Here is a 5241-nt window from a genome sequence, read left to right on the forward strand (position 1 = left end):
TAATAATAATAATGACAATAATAATAATGACAATAATAATAATAATAATAATAATAATAATAATAATAATAATAATAATAATAATAATAATAATAATAATAATAATAATAATAACAGCGATAATGCTACTATTACTAGTGGTGTTGTTTTTATTGTTGTTGGTGGTGGTGTTGGTGGTGGTGGTGGAGGTGTTGTGGAAGTGGTTTTGATCAGGATGATACTCACGTGCAAGTTGCGTCGGGATATGCGTCACATACACTTGTATCATTACACTGATCGTCTTTAGTGGCCGATTTTCCAAACGGCGAGACTTTGACTCTGCAGTGTACTTGGCAAACACCGAGTATCAGAGCCAACGCTGAGGAAATGACACGTACAATATAAATGGGCCTGATCTATATTACATTTCCATTTGCTCGAGGTCATTGGTCACATTGGAATATGTGCTCAAAGTGACACACATAATGAAAAGTGTTCACAGTTTTTGAAATATCTAACATCACGATTGGCCATTTTGTTCAGCTTAACACATGTGTATGTTTACAACTTTCATAAACAAAGCAGCGTGTTTACATTTCTGAAGAAATATGCAATCGTTGGACAGCAACAAATCATGTGATTGATAACTTAGTTGGACGAAAACATGAATAACGATCGCTCCCATTATGAAATGAAATATCAACCTTATTTCTCTATATCTCAGCTAGGAGGGGGGAGGGGGGTCTTGATAAATTTCAGGCTTGCTTACTTAAAAATCGAAAAATTCGTAGTTTTTAGTAAAATATAAATTGTAGTCGCTATAGTTAAATTTACGGGGCAGCGTGGCTCAGCGGTACGGTCTTCACTTCGTACCCGAAAGGTACCGAGTTTGATCACCCGCCGTTGCGCTGTGTGGCCTTGAGCAAGTCGGCTCGCCCTAGCTCAGATTGAGGCGCTGCACTGCGGCTGACGCCTGGGTTATTCCAGTCTTCCCTTGGAATAGACCATATAGACAAATTTCTTCTATAGGAAGAATAAAGGGAATAGTTTTTTATTTACCCTTACAATGATTAGATATCACCCCCAAAATCCTAAAAATTGTGCACTCTGAGCATCAACTTTCATTTTCAATATTTTCAAGGGTGTGTCTTTTTTACGAAACCCGCCGAAACCCGCCGAAACCCTGCGAAACCCGCCGAAACCCGCCGAAACCCGCCGAAACCCGACGAAACCCGACGAATCCCGACAAAGTTATGGGAAGTAGGTGGCTGTGGGGAGTGAACCTAGAACTCAGGGAAGTGTACACCATTGGGGAGTGAACCTGGGACTGGGTTTCGGCGGGTTTCGTAAAAAAGACACACCGTATTTTCAATGGGTCAGAAATGTTCCAGAAGTTCTGAAAATGGAGTCAAAATTTCGTATTTCTACAGATTTTTTGTAGCACTAAGCAGGTCTGGATTTGGTAGAGCAACCAATTCCCAAGCAAAGGGATTTTTTTTAAATTGAGCTTTATATAGAGCAATATCCACTGAAATGTGCTCAAAGCGCTTTACAAGGGGTCCCGGGTCAACAGCAACATTTAACATGTAGGACGGGACATGACGCCTGTTAGGCGATATTACAATTTTTCGGACAGATCAACGCTGTTAACGGCCAGGTACTCATTTTACACCTGAGTACGGTGAGAGAATGTGAGTAAAGAGCCTTTTCCAAGGACTCAACTATGCGCCGAGCGCGAGGCTCGAACCCAGGACCTTCCGATCCGAAAGCGAGTGTCATACCACTAGACCACATAGCCGGATTTATATTGATGACGTCAAGATTTTCCCAATCCTCTGTCTCTGTCTGCGTAAAGTACTTTGCTCTTGGCTGGCGTTATATCCAAATGGTAGTAAGAAATTGCTAACGTTTGTTTCGCACTTAAATTCCAGCTCAGTGGGACTAATCGCCTGAATTCCTTATTCGTCCTCAGAGAAAATTTGCACTAGGGATCTAATAAATAAAAATATAAGAAAATACCCTTTATTCATCCCATAGGGGACATTTGTCTCTAGAATCTATTCCAAGGGAAGCCTGGAATAACCCAGGCGTCAGCCGCAGTGCCTTTCGGGGACGAAGCAAAGACCGTAGTCCTGAGCTACGCTGCCCTCTGATCTATTTTGAGGACAAGCAGAGATAGACCAAGAACAGCATTAAATCGAGCAAGTGTCATGCATGCCGTGAGAGGGGTTCAAACCCAAGCCTTCTGCTGAAGATATATTACCATACCAATACCACTCTTTAAGAATGATAATGGATTACTTTCAGTACTGTTCTGGCAAGGGAAAGAACCGGTGCAGGTAGCTCCAACATCATCATCATTTTGAGCCGGAAAAGTTCCGTGCTTGATTTCTTTTTTTCTTTTTTTCTCGTTTTCTATATATATTTTTTCTGTTTTTTTATTTTTTTATTTTTTTTTTTTTTTTTTTTTTTAAAGCTGATATAGTTCTATTCATATTTGTTTTTTACTTTTTTGTTCACAGTATATTATAGAAAGTCCGATACCCGAACGCTAGTATGACCTATGACCTCAGATTATCGTTGTAGTAATGGACGATATTTTGTGTTGGTTTGAGAGTGTTTCCATCGCAACAATCTGTTCATAACAATTTGGGTTACCAGACCTGCATATAAGTATGCTTTTCTTCTTGGCACGAGTGAAATGGATCACTCCAACTTTACCTTTAGTAAACAAGTTAACTGTTATATAGCGCAATATCCACTAAATGTGCTCAAAGCGCTTTACAATGGAAATCCATAATGACTCACCAAGGACGATAAAAGTTGATTTCTTCATGGTCGTTACAATTTGGTTTGCTCTCTTGTGGAACTTTGGCTATTCTGTGGATTAAAAAGTCATTATCACCAATTATCATTTTCAATATCTACCTTTCCCGCCCATCCTCCTCCTCATGTTCCTCCTCCTCCTCCTCCTTCTCCTCCTCCTCCTCCTCCTCCTCCTCCTCCTCCTCCTTCTCCTCCTCCTCCTCCTCCTCCTCCTCTTCCTCCTCCTCCTCCTCTTCCTCCTTTTCATTGCAGTCTTCCTTATTCTCGTCCTTCTCATCGCCATCGTCTTCCTCTATATCCTCCTCCTCCTCCTCCTCCTCCTCCTCCTCCTCCTCCTCCTCCTCCTCCTCCTCCTCCTCCCCCCTCCTCATTTTCTACCCTTTCCTCCTTCTTTTCCACTTCCTTCTTTCCCTTTTTGTGTGGCTACGTGGTCGGAAGTACCCGGCGCATAGTTAAGTCCTCGGCAAAAGACTCTTTACTCACATTCTCTCACCGTACTCAGGTGTAAAATGAGTGTCTTGCCGTTAACAGCGTTATATTTGTCCGAAAATAAAATAGTAATATCGCAGAACAGTCGCCATCTCTCGTTCTACATGTTATGTTGTTCTTGGCTTGGGACCCCTTGTAAAGCGCTTTGGGCACGGTTAGTTGATATTGAGCTATAAAAAAGCTCAATTTAAAAAATATATATTTTGTTTTGTTTCCTCCTCTCTATATTAGCACATGCATTATTATAGTTTATCATCCTAAAACCCTAATTTTTATCTATGCTTTATTTATCCACCTAGAAAACCACGGGCACCAATACGCTTCTACAGTCGTAACGTCACTTCCCTCGTAATGACGCATGGTAACTTAGTAACTGGCTCTAAAATATATATCGGAACAATGGCGGACGCCCTTATGAAATATTTCTCCGACGAGCATAAATGCGTATCCAGAGGGGAAAAAACATTATAAATCTGATCATGTTTTGATTTTTACATATTCTGATCACAAGACATATGAAAAGTTCTAGCCAGCATGAAGAATAAAAAGTACCGATGTGACATCAGACTATTGAATACAATTCTTAAAGAAAATAAACCCCATAACAACTAAGGCCCACTCGGCGGATCATTCCGGTAATAAGGACGCCGAAAAGTGACACAAAATTAAATTATGTGACCCAAGCCCCAAAATGGTATTATGTTGGAATGAATTATACCATAAATCAATTTCTTTCAAATTAAATTATTGAGCTTTATATAGCACAATATCCACTAAATATGTTCAAAGCGCTTTACAATGGGTCCCTGGTCAACAGCAACATTTAACATGTAGGACGGGACAGGACGCCTGTTAGGCGATATTACAATTTTTCGTACAAAGACAACGCCGTTAACGGTCAGGTACTCATTTTACACCTGAGTATGGATAGAGAATGTGAGAATGTCCAAGGACTCAACTATGCGCCGAGCGCGAGGCTCGAACCCAGGACCTTCCGATCCGGAAGCGAGTGTCATACCACTAGACCACATAGCCGCACAAAATAAACCCAATAACAACTAGGGCCCTCATTCCGGTATTAAGGACGCCCACTTCGACGCCGACAAGTGACACAAAAATTAAATCATGTGACCCAAGCCCCAAAACGGTATTATATTGGAATGAATTATACCATAAATGAAAGTGAATCAAATGACAAAATTTACAAACTTTTAATTTAATTTTTTTTTCTGTGCAAGACAGAGTATTAATTCCTATTTAACGGATAACATCAAAGAATGAACAGAATTGACATTGTAGTAAACAACAAAAAAGAGATTTTATATATCAAGCAATTTCCACTAAACGTGGACGTTTTGGGTTTACCCTTTATCAACAAAACAGGATGAATGAAACACTACAGACGAATAAGATAATGTTGGTAGGGGCGTTGTTAAAATAATCTATGTTTTTGTATATTCATCTTAACAAAGCCACTACCACATTATCTCATTCGTCTGTAGCGTTTCATTCATCATGTTTTGTTGATAAAGGGGAAACCTGAAACGTCCATTTTATCTGTCTTCGTATACTAAATTGAAGCTTACATTCAATTTTACAATGTTAATTAGATTGTATATAACACCTTAGATCATACTCACAGGCGGAAGTATTCCTTTTAATCCTGGCGGAAGCGGAATGTCAGTGACTATCAATGTCTTTACTTTTACGCTGATCTAAAGACCTTGATGTCATATATAAAAATAAGATTCAAATGATGATATCCTATGATCTTATTATTCTAAAAAATTAAAACTGATATAAACAATCGGATATACTTATCCTGTCATGGTTTTGATATATGATTATAATGGTAAGTCTATATATGGGACTGCGTGGCTAAGCGGTACGGTCTTTGCTTCGTACCTGAAAAAGGTACCGAGTTCGACTACCCGCCGCGTTGTGTGA

General features: G+C 39.7%; 1 long non-coding RNA gene across 1 annotated transcript; it reads right to left on the reverse strand.

Annotated features, from left to right (window-relative positions):
- Positions 1–224: 224 nt before the first annotated feature.
- LOC144966146 (uncharacterized) lies at positions 225–5038 on the reverse strand. Its single transcript, XR_013644166.1, has 3 exons — positions 4935–5038; positions 2788–2859; positions 225–358 (listed from the first exon to the last, which is right to left on the reverse strand). It is a non-coding gene; the product is annotated as an uncharacterized LOC144966146 (long non-coding RNA).
- Between the last annotated feature and the right edge of the window lie 203 nt (positions 5039–5241).

Source organism: Berghia stephanieae, chromosome 2, assembly GCF_034508935.2.
Source record: "Berghia stephanieae isolate SIO BIC M18660-M18661 chromosome 2, UCSD_Bste_1.3, whole genome shotgun sequence".
NCBI classification, from domain to species: domain Eukaryota; kingdom Metazoa; phylum Mollusca; class Gastropoda; order Nudibranchia; family Aeolidiidae; genus Berghia; species Berghia stephanieae.